This window comes from Rhopalosiphum maidis, unplaced genomic scaffold (genome assembly GCF_003676215.2).
Source record: "Rhopalosiphum maidis isolate BTI-1 unplaced genomic scaffold, ASM367621v3 scaffold134, whole genome shotgun sequence".
NCBI lineage: Eukaryota > Metazoa > Arthropoda > Insecta > Hemiptera > Aphididae > Rhopalosiphum > Rhopalosiphum maidis.
Genome location: NW_021014622.1, coordinates 17,953 through 36,799, shown reverse-complemented (window position 1 = coordinate 36,799; position 18,847 = coordinate 17,953).

Below are 18,847 nucleotides of genomic sequence, written 5' to 3'. Positions count from 1 at the left end.
TTACTTATTACATTGTTACCTGTTTTTTCTGATTACTATAAAACATGGAGATAAATATGTAATATTTATATTTTTAACTGATTATTAGAGAAATTAAGTTAAATTATTGAAACCTTGACCACTAGATAGAGAAAACCATTCTTATTTAACATTATTAAATGTTAATTATACATCTTTACCTGCTAATTTATTAACACAATAAAACATGCAATTAAATGATTAATTTGAGAAATGTATAAAATTTATATATTTAAATGAAATTATTATCATAAATTATTCAGTTAATATATTAAATCTTGCCAGTTAAGTATACATAAACAATATAAATTGCTGTTATTAACTAATATTTTTAAAATAATACCTAATAATTCTAATCACTATAAAACATGTAATTAAATGATTATTTTGATAAATGTATAAAATTTATAAATTATAATGAATATTTTATAAATCAAATGTTAAGTTATAATATTCAAACCTTGACAGTTAGATAGCAATAATCATTATTATTTTTCATACTTAAATATTGTTTATACATTGTTACCTAATTTTTCTAATTACTATAAAACATACAGATAAATGTGTAATATTTATATATTTGAATGAATGTGAGAGAAATTAAATATAAAGTAAAATTATTGAAACCATGGCCATTAAATATAGATAATCATTCTTATTGTTCATACTCAAATGTTATTTATACATTGCTAACTGATATTTCTAATTACTATAAAACATGCGGGTAAATGTGTAACATTTATATTTTTAAATGAATATGATAGATATTAAATATTAAGTTAAAATTTTGAAACTTAGACCATTAGGTAGAGAAAACCATTCTTATTTACTTTATTAACTGTTATTTATACAATTTTACCTCCTAAATTATAAACACAATATAACACGTAATTAAATGATTATTTTGAGAAATGTATAAAATTTATATATTTAAATGAATTTATTATAATGAATTATTCAGTTAATATATTAAATCTTGCCAGTTAGGTATACTTAAACAATATAATTTGCTGTTATTAACTAATATTTTTAAAATAATACCTATTAATTCTAATCACTATAAAACATGTAATTAAATGATTATTTTGATAAATGTGTAATATTTATATTTTTAAATGAATATTTTAGAAATCAAATATTAAGTTAAAATATTCAAACCTTAACAGTTAGATATCGATTATCATTCTAATTTTCCATAATTAACTATTACTTATTACATTGTTACCTGTTTTTTCTGATTACTATAAAACATGGAGATAAATATGTAATATTTATATTTTTAACTGATTATTAGAGAAATTAAGTTAAATTATTGAAACCTTGACCACTAGATAGAGAAAACCATTCTTATTTAACATTATTAAATGTTAATTATACATCTTTACCTGCTAATTTATTAACACAATAAAACATGCAATTAAATGATTAATTTGAGAAATGTATAAAATTTATATATTTAAATGAAATTAATATCATAAATTATTCAGTTAATCTATTAAATCTTGCCAGTTAAGTATACATAAACAATATAAATAGCTGTTATTAACTAATATTTTTAAAATAATACCTAATAATTCAAATCACTATAAAACATGTAATTAAATGATTATTTTGATAAATGTATAAAATTTATAAATTATAATGAATATTTTATAAATCAAATGTTAAGTTATAATATTCAAACCTTGACAGTTAGATAGCAATAATCATTATTATTTTTCATACTTAAATATTGTTTATACATTGTTACCTAATTTTTCTAATTACTATAAAACATACAGATAAATGTGTAATATTTATATATTTGAATGAATGTGAGAGAAATTAAATATAAAGTAAAATTATTGAAACCATGGCCATTAAATATAGATAATCATTCTTATTGTTCATACTCAAATGTTATTTATACATTGCTAACTGATATTTCTAATTACTATAAAACATGCGGGTAAATGTGTAACATTTATATTTTTAAATGAATATGATAGATATTAAATATTAAGTTAAAATTTTGAAACTTAGACCATTAGGTAGAGAAAACCATTCTTATTTACTTTATTAACTGTTATTTATACAATTTTACCTCCTAAATTATAAACACAATATAACACGTAATTAAATGATTATTTTGAGAAATGTATAAAATTTATATATTTAAATGAATTTATTATAATGAATTATTCAGTTAATATATTAAATCTTGCCAGTTAGGTATACTTAAACAATATAATTTGCTGTTATTAACTAATATTTTTAAAATAATACCTAATTAATTCTAATCACTATAAAACATGTAATTAAATGATTATTTTGATAAATGTGTAATATTTATATTTTTAAATGAATATTTTAGAAATCAAATATAAGTTAAAATATTCACACCTTAACAGTTAGATATCGATTATCATTCTAATTTTCCATAATTAACTATTACTTATTACATTGTTACCTGTTTTTTCTGATTACTATAAAACATGGAGATAAATATGTAATATTTATATTTTTAACTGATTATTAGAGAAATTAAGTTAAATTATTGAAACCTTGACCACTAGATAGAGAAAACCATTCTTATTTAACATTATTAAATGTTAATTATACATCTTTACCTGCTAATTTATTAACACAATAAAACATGCAATTAAATGATTAATTTGAGAAATGTATAAAATTTATATATTTAAATGAAATTATTATCATAAATTATTCAGTTAATATATTAAATCTTGCCAGTTAAGTATACATAAACAATATAAATTGCTGTTATTAACTAATATTTTTAAAATAATACCTAATAATTCTAATCACTATAAAACATGTAATTAAATGATTATTTTGATAAATGTATAAAATTTATAAATTATAATGAATATTTTATAAATCAAATGTTAAGTTATAATATTCAAACCTTGACAGTTAGATAGCAATAATCATTATTATTTTTCATACTTAAATATTGTTTATACATTGTTACCTAATTTTTCTAATTACTATAAAACATACAGATAAATGTGTAATATTTATATATTTGAATGAATGTGAGAGAAATTAAATATAAAGTAAAATTATTGAAACCATGGCCATTAAATATAGATAATCATTCTTATTGTTCATACTCAAATGTTATTTATACATTGCTAACTGATATTTCTAATTACTATAAAACATGCGGGTAAATGTGTAACATTTATATTTTTAAATGAATATGATAGATATTAAATATTAAGTTAAAATTTTGAAACTTAGACCATTAGGTAGAGAAAACCATTCTTATTTACTTTATTAACTGTTATTTATACAATTTTACCTCCTAAATTATAAACACAATATAACACGTAATTAAATGATTATTTTGAGAAATGTATAAAATTTATATATTTAAATGAATTTATTATAATGAATTATTCAGTTAATATATTAAATCTTGCCAGTTAGGTATACTTAAACAATATAATTTGCTGTTATTAACTAATATTTTTAAAATAATACCTATTAATTCTAATCACTATAAAACATGTAATTAAATGATTATTTTGATAAATGTGTAATATTTATATTTTTAAATGAATATTTTAAAAATCAAATATAAAGTTAAAACATTCACACCTTGACAGTTAGATATCGATTATCATTCTAATTTTCCATAATTAACTATTACTTATTACATTGTTACCTGTTTTTTCTGATTACAATAAAACATGGAGATAAATATGTAATATTTATATTTTTAACTGATTATTAGAGAAATTAAGTTAAATTATTGAAACCTTGACCACTAGATAGAGAAAACCATTCTTATTTAACATTATTAAATGTTAATTATACATCTTTACCTGCTAATTTATTAACACAATAAAACATGCAATTAAATGATTAATTTGAGAAATGTATAAAATTTATATATTTAAATGAAATTATTATCATAAATTATTCAGTTAATATATTAAATCTTGCCAGTTAAGTATACATAAACAATATAAATTGCTGTTATTAACTAATATTTTTAAAATAATACCTAATAATTCTAATCACTATAAAACATGTAATTAAATGATTATTTTGATAAATGTATAAAATTTATAAATTATAATGAATATTTTATAAATCAGATGTTAAGTTATAATATTCAAACCTTGACAGTTAGATAGCAATAATCATTATTATTTTTCATACTTAAATATTGTTTATACATTGTTACCTAATTTTTCTAATTACTATAAAACATACAGATAAATGTGTAATATTTATATATTTGAATGAAAGTGAGAGAAATTAAATATAAAGTAAAATTATTGAAACCATGGCCATTAAATATAGATAATCATTCTTATTGTTCATACTCAAATGTTATTTATACATTGCTAACTGATATTTCTAATTACTATAAAACATGCGGGTAAATGTGTAACATTTATATTTTTAAATGAATATGATAGATATTAAATATTAAGTTAAAATTTTGAAACTTAGACCATTAGGTAGAGAAAACCATTCTTATTTACTTTATTAACTGTTATTTATACAATTTTACCTCCTAAATTATAAACACAATATAACACGTAATTAAATGATTATTTTGAGAAATGTATAAAATTTATATATTTAAATGAATTTATTATAATGAATTATTCAGTTAATATATTAAATCTTGCCAGTTAGGTATACTTAAACAATATAATTTGCTGTTATTAACTAATATTTTTAAAATTATACCTATTAATTCTAATCAATATAAAACATGTAATTAAATGATTATTTTGATAAATGTATAAAATTTATAAATTATAATGAATATTTTATAAATCAAATGTTAAGTTATAATATTCAAACCTTGACAGTTAGATAGCAATAATCATTATTATTTTTCATACTTAAATATTGTTTATACATTGTTACCTAATTTTTCTAATTACTATAAAACATACAGATAAATGTGTAATATTTATATATTTGAATGAATGTGAGAGAAATTAAATATAAAGTAAAATTATTGAAACCATGGCCATTAAATATAGATAATCATTCTTATTGTTCATACTCAAATGTTATTTATACATTGCTAACTGATATTTCTAATTACTTGAAAACATGCGGGTAAATGTGTAACATTTATATTTTTAAATGAATATGATAGATATTAAATATTAAGTTAAAATTTTGAAACTTAGACCATTAGGTAGAGAAAACCATTCTTATTTACTTTATTAACTGTTATTTATACAATTTTACCTCCTAAATTATAAACACAATATAACACGTAATTAAATGATTATTTTGAGAAATGTATAAAATTTATATATTTAAATGAATTTATTATAATGAATTATTCAGTTAATATATTAAATCTTGCCAGTTAGGTATACTTAAACAATATAATTTGCTGTTATTAACTAATATTTTTAAAATAATACCTATTAATTCTAATCACTATAAAACATGTAATTAAATGATTATTTTGATAAATGTGTAATATTTATATTTTTAAATGAATATTTTAGAAATCAAATATAAAGTTAAAACATTCACACCTTGACAGTTAGATATCGATTATCATTCTAATTTTCCATAATTAACTATTACTTATTACATTGTTACCTGTTTTTTCTGATTACTATAAAACATGGAGATAAATATGTAATATTTATATTTTTAACTGATTATTAGAGAAATTAAGTTAAATTATTGAAACCTTGACCACTAGATAGAGAAAACCATTCTTATTTAACATTATTAAATGTTAATTATACATCTTTACCTGCTAATTTATTAACACAATAAAACATGCAATTAAATGATTAATTTGAGAAATGTATAAAATTTATATATTTAAATGAAATTATTATCATAAATTATTCAGTTAATATATTAAATCTTGCCAGTTAAGTATACATAAACAATATAAATTGCTGTTATTAACTAATATTTTTAAAATAATACCTAATAATTCTAATCACTATAAAACATGTAATTAAATGATTATTTTGATAAATGTATAAAATTTATAAATTATAATGAATATTTTATAAATCAAATGTTAAGTTATAATATTCAAACCTTGACAGTTAGATAGCAATAATCATTATTATTTTTCATACTTAAATATTGTTTATACATTGTTACCTAATTTTTCTAATTACTATAAAACATACAGATAAATGTGTAATATTTATATATTTGAATGAATGTGAGAGAAATTAAATATAAAGTAAAATTATTGAAACCATGGCCATTAAATATAGATAATCATTCTTATTGTTCATACTCAAATGTTATTTATACATTGCTAACTGATATTTCTAATTACTATAAAACATGCGGGTAAATGTGTAACATTTATATTTTTAAATGAATATGATAGATATTAAATATTAAGTTAAAATTTTGAAACTTAGACCATTAGGTAGAGAAAACCATTCTTATTTACTTTATTAACTGTTATTTATACAATTTTACCTCCTAAATTATAAACACAATATAACACGTAATTAAATGATTATTTTGAGAAATGTATAAAATTTATATATTTAAATGAATTTATTATAATGAATTATTCAGTTAATATATTAAATCTTGCCAGTTAGGTATACTTAAACAATATAATTTGCTGTTATTAACTAATATTTTTAAAATAATACCTATTAATTCTAATCACTATAAAACATGTAATTAAATGATTATTTTGATAAATGTGTAATATTTATATTTTTAAATGAATATTTTAGAAATCAAATATAAAGTTAAAACATTCACACCTTAACAGTTAGAGATCGATTATCATTCTAATTTTCCATAATTAACTATTACTTATTACATTGTTACCTGTTTTTTCTGATTACAATAAAACATGGAGATAAATATGTAATATTTATATTTTTAACTGATTATTAGAGAAATTAAGTTAAATTATTGAAACCTTGACCACTAGATAGAGAAAACCATTCTTATTTAACATTATTAAATGTTAATTATACATCTTTACCTGCTAATTTATTAACACAATAAAACATGCAATTAAATGATTAATTTGAGAAATGTATAAAATTTATATATTTAAATGAAATTATTATCATAAATTATTCAGTTAATATATTAAATCTTGCCAGTTAAGTATACATAAACAATATAAATTGCTGTTATTAACTAATATTTTTAAAATAATACCTAATAATTCTAATCACTATAAAACATGTAATTAAATGATTATTTTGATAAATGTATAAAATTTATAAATTATAATGAATATTTTATAAATCAGATGTTAAGTTATAATATTCAAACCTTGACAGTTAGATAGCAATAATCATTATTATTTTTCATACTTAAATATTGTTTATACATTGTTACCTAATTTTTCTAATTACTATAAAACATACAGATAAATGTGTAATATTTATATATTTGAATGAATGTGAGAGAAATTAAATATAAAGTAAAATTATTGAAACCATGGCCATTAAATATAGATAATCATTCTTATTGTTCATACTCAAATGTTATTTATACATTGCTAACTGATATTTCTAATTACTATAAAACATGCGGGTAAATGTGTAACATTTATATTTTTAAATGAATATGATAGATATTAAATATTAAGTTAAAATTTTGAAACTTAGACCATTAGGTAGAGAAAACCATTCTTATTTACTTTATTAACTGTTATTTATACAATTTTACCTCCTAAATTATAAACACAATATAACACGTAATTAAATGATTATTTTGAGAAATGTATAAAATTTATATATTTAAATGAATTTATTATAATGAATTATTCAGTTAATATATTAAATCTTGCCAGTTAGGTATACTTAAACAATATAATTTGCTGTTATTAACTAATATTTTTAAAATAATACCTATTAATTCTAATCACTATAAAACATGTAATTAAATGATTATTTTGATAAATGTGTAATATTTATATTTTTAAATGAATATTTTAGAAATCAAATATAAAGTTAAAACATTCACACCTTGACAGTTAGATATCGATTATCATTCTAATTTTCCATAATTAACTATTACTTATTACATTGTTACCTGTTTTTTCTGATTACTATAAAACATGGAGATAAATATGTAATATTTATATTTTTAACTGATTATTAGAGAAATTAAGTTAAATTATTGAAACCTTGACCACTAGATAGAGAAAATCATTCTTATTTAACATTATTAAATGTTAATTATACATCTTTACCTGCTAATTTATTAACACAATAAAACATGCAATTAAATGATTAATTTGAGAAATGTATAAAATTTATATATTTAAATGAAATTATTATCATAAATTATTCAGTTAATATATTAAATCTTGCCAGTTAAGTATACATAAACAATATAAATTGCTGTTATTAACTAATATTTTTAAAATAATACCTAATAATTCTAATCACTATAAAACATGTAATTAAATGATTATTTTGATAAATGTATAAAATTTATAAATTATAATGAATATTTTATAAATCAAATGTTAAGTTATAATATTCAAACCTTGACAGTTAGATAGCAATAATCATTATTATTTTTCATACTTAAATATTGTTTATACATTGTTACCTAATTTTTCTAATTACTATAAAACATACAGATAAATGTGTAATATTTATATATTTGAATGAATGTGAGAGAAATTAAATATAAAGTAAAATTATTGAAACCATGGCCATTAAATATAGATAATCATTCTTATTGTTCATACTCAAATGTTATTTATACATTGCTAACTGATATTTCTAATTACTATAAAACATGCGGGTAAATGTGTAACATTTATATTTTTAAATGAATATGATAGATATTAAATATTAAGTTAAAATTTTGAAACTTAGACCATTAGGTAGAGAAAACCATTCTTATTTACTTTATTAACTGTTATTTATACAATTTTACCTCCTAATTATAAACACAATATAACACGTAATTAAATGATTATTTTGAGAAATGTATAAAATTTATATATTTAAATGAATTTATTATAATGAATTATTCAGTTAATATATTAAATCTTGCCAGTTAGGTATACTTAAACAATATAATTTGCTGTTATTAACTAATATTTTTAAAATAATACCTATTAATTCTAATCACTATAAAACATGTAATTAAATGATTATTTTGATAAATGTGTAATATTTATATTTTTAAATGAATATTTTAGAAATCAAATATAAAGTTAAAACATTCACACCTTAACAGTTAGATATCGATTATCATTCTAATTTTCCATAATTAACTATTACTTATTACATTGTTACCTGATTTTTCTGATTACTATAAAACATGGAGATAAATATGTAATATTTATATTTTTAACTGATTATTAGAGAAATTAAGTTAAATTATTGAAACCTTGACCACTAGATAGAGAAAACCATTCTTATTTACTTTATTAACTGTTATTTATACAATTTTACCTCCTAATTTATAAACACAATATAACATGTAATTAAATGATTATTTTGAGAAATGTATAAAATTTATATATTTAAATGAAATTATTATAATAAATTATTCAGTTAATATATTAAATCTTGCCAGTTAAGTATACATAAACAATATAAATTGCTGTTATTAACTAATATTTTTAAAATAATACCTAATAATTCTAATCACTATAAAACATGTAATTAAATGATTATTTTGATAAATGTATAAAATTTATAAATTATAATGAATATTTTATAAATCAAATGTTAAGTTATAATATTCAAACCTTGACAGTTAGATAGCAATAATCATTATTATTTTTCATACTTAAATATTGTTTATACATTGTTACCTAATTTTTCTAATTACTATAAAACATACAGATAAATGTGTAATATTTATATATTTGAATGAATGTGAGAGAAATTAAATATAAAGTAAAATTATTGAAACCATGGCCATTAAATATAGATAATCATTCTTATTGTTCATACTCAAATGTTATTTATACATTGCTAACTGATATTTCTAATTACTATAAAACATGCGGGTAAATGTGTAACATTTATATTTTTAAATGAATATGATAGATATTAAATATTAAGTTAAAATTTTGAAACTTAGACCATTAGGTAGAGAAAACCATTCTTATTTACTTTATTAACTGTTATTTATACAATTTTACCTCCTAAATTATAAACACAATATAACACGTAATTAAATGATTATTTTGAGAAATGTATAAAATTTATATATTTAAATGAATTTATTATAATGAATTATTCAGTTAATATATTAAATCTTGCCAGTTAGGTATACTTAAACAATATAATTTGCTGTTATTAACTAATATTTTTAAAATAATACCTATTAATTCTAATCACTATAAAACATGTAATTAAATGATTATTTTGATAAATGTGTAATATTTATATTTTTAAATGAATATTTTAGAAATCAAATATAAAGTTAAAACATTCACACCTTAACAGTTAGAGATCGATTATCATTCTTATTTTCCATAATTAACTATTACTTATTACATTGTTACCTAATTTTTCTGATTACTATAAAATATGGAGATAAATATGTAATATTTATATTTTTAACTGATTATTAGAGAAATTAAGTTAAATTATTGAAACCTTGACCACTAGATAGAGAAAACCATTCTTATTTACTTTATTAACTGTTATTTATACAATTTTACCTCCTAATTTATAAACACAATATAACATGTAATTAAATGATTATTTTGAGAAATGTATAAAATTTATATATTTAAATGAATTTATTATAATGAATTATTCAGTTAATATATTAAATCTTGCCAGTTAGGTATACTTAAACAATATAATTTGCTGTTATTAACTAATATTTTTAAAATTATACCTAATAAATCTAATCAGTATAAAACATGTAATTAAATGATTATTTTGATAAATGTGTAATATTTATATTTTTAAATGAATATTTTAGAAATCAAATATTAAGTTAAAATATTCAAACCTTAACAGTTAGATATCGATTATCATTCTTATTTTCCATAATTAACTATTACTTTTTACATTGTTACCTGATTTTTCTGATTACTATAAAACATGGAGATAAATATGTAATATTTATATTTTTAACTGATTATTAGAGAAATTAAGTTAAATTATTGAAACCTTGACCACTAGATAGAGAAAATCATTCTTATTTAACATTATTAAATGTTAATTATACATCTTTACCTGCTAATTTATTAACACAATAAAACATGCAATTAAATGATTAATTTGAGAAATGTATAAAATTTATATATTTAAATGAAATTATTATCATAAATTATTCAGTTAATATATTAAATCTTGCCAGTTAAGTATACATAAACAACTTAAATTGCTGTTATTAACTAATATTTTTAAAATAATACCTAATAATTCTAATCACTATAAAACATGTAATTAAATGATTATTTTGATAAATGTTCAAAATTTATAAATTATTATGAATATTTTATAAATCAAATGTTAAGTTATAATATTCAAACCTTGACAGTTAGATAGCAATAATCATTATTATTTTTCATACTTAACTGTTATTTATACATTGTTACCTAATTTTTCTAATTACTATAAAACATACAGATAAATGTGTAATATTTATATATTTGAATGGATGTGAGAGAAATTAAATATAAAGTAAAATTATTGAAACCATGGCCATTAAATATAGATAATCATTCTTATTTTTCATACTCAAATGTTATTTATACATTGCTAACTGATATTTCTAATTACTATAAAACATGCGGGTAAATGTGTAACATTTAAATTTTTAAATGAATATGATAGATATTAAATATTAAGTTAAAATTTTGAAACTTAGATCATTAGGTAGAGAAAACCATTCTTATTTACTTTATTAACTGTTATTTATATAATTTTACCTCCTAAATTATAAACACAATATAACACGTAATTAAATGATTATTTTGAGAAATGTATAAAATTTATATATTTAAATGAATTTATTATAATGAATTATTCAGTTAATATATTAAATCTTGCCAGTTAGGTATACTTAAACAATATAATTTGCTGTTATTAACTAATATTTTTAAAATAATACCTATTAATTCTAATCACTATAAACCATGTAATTAAATGATTATTTTGATAAATGTGTAATATTTATATTTTTAAATGAATATTTTAGAAATCAAATATAAAGTTAAAACATTCACACCTTGACAGTTAGATATCAATTATCATTCTTATTTTCCATAATTAACTATTACTTATTACATTGTTACCTGTTTTTTCTGATTACTATAAAACATGGAGATAAATATGTAATATTTATATTTTTAACTGATTATTAGAGAAATTAAGTTAAATTATTGAAACCTTGACCACTAGATAGAGAAAACCATTCTTATTTACTTTATTAACTGTTATTTATACAATTTTACCTCCTAATTTATAAACACAATATAACATGTAATTAAATGATTATTTTGAGAAATGTATAAAATTTATATATTTAAATGAAATTATTATAATAAATTATTCAGTTAATATATTAAATCTTGCCAGTTAAGTATACATAAACAATATAAATTGCTGTTATTAACTAATATTTTTAAAATAATACCTAATAATTCTAATCACTATAAAACATGTAATTAAATGATTATTTTGATAAATGTGTAATATTTATATTTTTAAATGAATATTTTAGAAATCAAATATAAAGTTAAAACATTCACACCTTGACAGTTAGATAGCAATAATCATTATTATTTTTCATACTTAAATATTGTTTATACATTGTTACCTAATTTTTCTAATTACTATAAAACATACAGATAAATGTGTAATATTTATATATTTGAATGAATGTGAGAGAAATTAAATATAAAGTAAAATTATTGAAACCATGGCCATTAAATATAGATAATCATTCTTATTGTTCATACTCAAATGTTATTTATACATTGCTAACTGATATTTCTAATTACTATAAAACATGCGGGTAAATGTGTAACATTTATATTTTTAAATGAATATGATAGATATTAAATATTAAGTTAAAATTTTGAAACTTAGACCATTAGGTAGAGAAAACCATTCTTATTTACTTTATTAACTGTTATTTATACAATTTTACCTCCTAATTTATAAACACAATATAACATGTAATTAAATGATTATTTTGAGAAATGTATAAAATTTATATATTTAAATGAATTTATTATAATGAATTATTCAGTTAATATATTAAATCTTGCCAGTTAGGTATACTTAAACAATATAATTTGCTGTTATTAACTAATATTTTTAAAATTATACCTAATAATCTAATCAGTATAAAACATGTAATTAAATGATTATTTTGATAAATGTGTAATATTTATATTTTTAAATGAATATTTTAGAAATCAAATATTAAGTTAAAATATTCAAACCTTAACAGTTAGATATCGATTATCATTCTTATTTTCCATAATTAACTATTACTTTTTACATTGTTACCTGATTTTTCTGATTACTATAAAACATGGAGATATATATGTAATATTTATTTTTTAAATGATTATTAGAGAAATTAAGTTAAATTATTGAAACCTTGACCACTAGATAGAGAAAATCATTCTTATTTAACATTATTAAATGTTAATTATACATCTTTACCTGCTAATTTATTAACACAATAAAACATGCAATTAAATGATTAATTTGAGAAATGTATAAAATTTATATATTTAAATGAAATTATTATCATAAATTATTCAGTTAATATATTAAATCTTGCCAGTTAAGTATACATAAACAATATAAATTGCTGTTATTAACTAATATTTTTAAAATAATACCTAATAATTCTAATCACTATAAAACATGTAATTAAATGATTATTTTGATAAATGTATAAAATTTATAAATTATTATGAATATTTTATAAATCAAATGTTAAGTTATAATATTCAAACCTTGACAGTTAGATAGCAATAATCATTATTATTTTTCATACTTAAATATTGTTTATACATTGTTACCTAATTTTTCTAATTACTATAAAACATACAGATAAATGTGTAATATTTATATATTTGAATGAATGTGAGAGAAATTAAATATAAAGTAAAATTATTGAAACCATGGCCATTAAATATAGATAATCATTCTTATTGTTCATACTCAAATGTTATTTATACATTGCTAACTGATATTTCTAATTACTATAAAACATGCGGGTAAATGTGTAACATTTATATTTTTAAATGAATATGATAGATATTAAATATTAAGTTAAAATTTTGAAACTTAGACCATTAGGTAGAGAAAACCATTCTTATTTACTTTATTAACTGTTATTTATACAATTTTACCTCCTAATTTATAAACACAATATAACATGTAATTAAATGATTATTTTGAGAAATGTATAAAATTTATATATTTAAATGAATTTATTATAATGAATTATTCAGTTAATATATTAAATCTTGCCAGTTAGGTATACTTAAACAATATAATTTGCTGTTATTAACTAATATTTTTAAAATTATACCTAATAAATCTAATCAGTATAAAACATGTAATTAAATGATTATTTTGATAAATGTGTAATATTTATATTTTTAAATGAATATTTTAGAAATCAAATATTAAGTTAAAATATTCAAACCTTAACAGTTAGATATCGATTATCATTCTTATTTTCCATAATTAACTATTACTTTTTACATTGTTACCTGATTTTTCTGATTACTATAAAACATGGAGATATATATGTAATATTTATTTTTTTAAATGATTATTAGAGAAATTAAGTTAAATTATTGAAACCTTGACCACTAGATAGAGAAAATCATTCTTATTTAACATTATTAAATGTTAATTATACATCTTTACCTGCTAATTTATTAACACAATAAAACATGCAATTAAATGATTAATTTGAGAAATGTATAAAATTTATATATTTAAATGAAATTATTATCATAAATTATTCAGTTAATATATTAAATCTTGCCAGTTAAGTATACATAAACAATATAAATTGCTGTTATTAACTAATATTTTTAAAATAATACCTAATAATTCTAATCACTATAAAACATGTAATTAAATGATTATTTTGATAAATGTATAAAATTTATAAATTATAATGAATATTTTATAAATCAAATGTTAAGTTATAATATTCAAACCTTGACAGTTAGATAGCAATAATCATTATTATTTTTCATACTTAAATATTATTTATACATTGTTACCTAATTTTTCTAATTACTATAAAACATACAGATAAATGTGTAATATTTATATATTTGAATGAATGTGAGAGAAATTAAATATAAAGTAAAATTATTGAAACCATGGCCATTAAATATAGATAATCATTCTTATTGTTCATACTCAAATGTTATTTATACATTGCTAACTGATATTTCTAATTACTATAAAACATGCGGGTAAATGTGTAACATTTATATTTTTAAATGAATATGATAGATATTAAATATTAAGTTAAAATTTTGAAACTTAGACCATTAGGTAGAGAAAACCATTCTTATTTACTTTATTAACTGTTATTTATACAATTTTACCTCCTAAATTATAAACACAATATAACACGTAATTAAATGATTATTTTGAGAAATGTATAAAATTTATATATTTAAATGAATTTATTATAATTAATTATTCAGTTAATATATTAAATCTTGCCAGTTAGGTATACTTAAACAATATAATTTGCTGTTATTAACTAATATTTTTAAAATAATACCTATTAATTCTAATCACTATAAAACATGTAATTAAATGATTATTTTGATAAATGTGTAATATTTATATTTTTAAATGAATATTTTAGAAATCAAATATAAAGTTAAAACATTCACACCTTGACAGTTAGATATCGATTATCATTCTTATTTTCCATAATTAACTATTACTTATTACATTGTTACCTGTTTTTTCTGATTACTATAAAACATGGAGATAAATATGTAATATTTATATTTTTAACTGACTATTAGAGAAATTAAGTTAAATTATTGAAACCTTGACCACTAGATAGAGAAAACCATTCTTATTTACTTTATTAACTGTTATTTATACAATTTTACCTCCTAATTTATAAACACAATATAACATGTAATTAAATGATTATTTTGAGAAATGTATAAAATTTATATATTTAAATGAAATTATTATAATAAATTATTCAGTTAATATATTAAATCTTGCCAGTTAAGTATACATAAACAATATAAATTGCTGTTATTAACTAATATTTTTAAAATAATACCTAATAATTCTAATCACTATAAAACATGTAATTGAATGATTATTTTGATAAATGTATAAAATTTATAAATTATAATGAATATTTTATAAATCAAATGTTAAGTTATAATATTCAAACCTTGACAGTTAGATAGCAATAATCATTATTATTTTTCATACTTAACTGTTATTTATACATTGTTACCTAATTTTTCTAATTACTATGAAACATACAGATAAATGTGTAATATTTATATATTTGAATGAATGTGAGAGAAATTAAATATAAAGTAAAATTATTGAAACCATGGCCATTAAATATAGATAATCATTCTTATTGTTCATACTCAAATGTTATTTATACATTGCTAACTGATATTTCTAATTACTATAAAACATGCGGGTAAATGTGTAACATTTATATTTTTAAATGAATATGATAGATATTAAATATTAAGTTAAAATTTTGAAACTTAGACCATTAGGTAGAGAAAACCATTCTTATTTACTTTATTAACTGTTATTTATACAATTTTACCTCCTAATTTATAAACACAATATAACATGTGATTAAATGATTATTTTGAGAAATGTATAAAATTTATATATTTAAATGAATTTATTATAATGAATTATTCAGTTAATATATTAAATCTTACCAGTTAAGTATACATAAACAACTTAAATTGCTGTTATTAACTAATATTTTTAAAATAATACCTAATAATTCTAATCACTATAAAACATGTAATTAAATGATTATTTTGATAAATGTGTAATATTTATATTTTTAAATGAATATTTTAGAAATCAAATATAAAGTTAAAACATTCACACCTTGACAGTTAGATATCGATTATCATTCTTATTTTCCATAATTAACTATTACTTATTACAGTGTTACCTGTTTTTTCTGATTACTATAAATTATGGAGATAAATATGTAATATTTATATTTTTAACTGATTATTAGAGAAATTAAGTTAAATTATTGAAACCTTGACCACTAGATAGAGAAAATCATTCTTATTTAACATTATTAAATGTTAATTATACATCTTTACCTGCTAATTTATTAACACAATAAAACATGCAATTAAATGATTAATTTGAGAAATGTATAAAATTTATATATTTAAATGAAATTATTATCATAAATTATTCAGTTAATATATTAAATCTTGCCAGTTAGGTATACTTAAACAATATAATTTGCTGTTATTAACTAATATTTTTAAAATAATACCTATTAATTCTAATCACTATAAAACATGTAATTAAATGATTATTTTGATAAATGTGTAATATTTATATTTTTAAATGAATATTTTAGAAATCAAATATAAAGTTAAAACATTCACACCTTGACAGTTAGATATCGATTATCATTCTTATTTTCCATAATTAACTATTACTTATTACAGTGTTACCTGTTTTTTCTGATTACTATAAAACATGGAGATAAATATGTAATATTTATATTTTTAACTGATTATTAGAGAAATTAAGTTAAATTATTGAAACCTTGACCACTAGATAGAGAAAATCATTCTTATTTAACATTATTAAATGTTAATTATACATCTTTACCTGCTAATTTATTAACACAATAAAACATGCAATTAAATGATTAATTTGAGAAATGTATAAAATTTATATATTTAAATGAAATTATTATCATAAATTATTCAGTTAATATATTAAATCTTGCCAGTTAAGTATACATAAACAATATAAATTGCTGTTATTAACTAATATTTTTAAAATAATACCTAATAATTCTAATCACTATAAAACATGTAATTAAATGATTATTTTGATAAATGTATAAAATTTATAAATTATTATGAATATTTTATAAATCAAATGTTAAGTTATAATATTCAAACCTTGACAGTTAGATAGCAATAATCATTATTATTTTTCATACTTAAATATTGTTTATACATTGTTACCTAATTTTTCTAATTACTATAAAACATACAGATAAATGTGTAATATTTATATATTTGAATGAATGTGAGAGAAATTAAATATAAAGTAAAATTATTGAAACCATGGCCATTAAATATAGATAATCATTCTTATTGTTCATACTCAAATGTTATTTATACATTGCTAACTGATATTTCTAATTACTATAAAACATGCGGGTAAATGTGTAACATTTATATTTTTAAATGAATATGATAGATATTAAATATTAAGTTAAAATTTTGAAACTTAGACCATTAGGTAGAGAAAACCATTCTTATTTACTTTATTAACTGTTATTTATACAATTTTACCTCCTAATTTATAAACACAATATAACATGTAATTAAATGATTATTTTGAGAAATGTATAAAATTTATATATTTAAATGAATTTATTATAATGAATTATTCAGTTAATATATTAAATCTTGCCAGTTAGGTATACTTAAACAATATAATTTGCTGTTATTAACTAATATTTTTAAAATTATACCTAATAAATCTAATCAGTATAAAACATGTAATTAAATGATTATTTTGATAAATGTGTAATATTTATATTTTTAAATGAATATTTTAGAAATCAAATATTAAGTTAAAATATTCAAACCTTAACAGTTAGATAT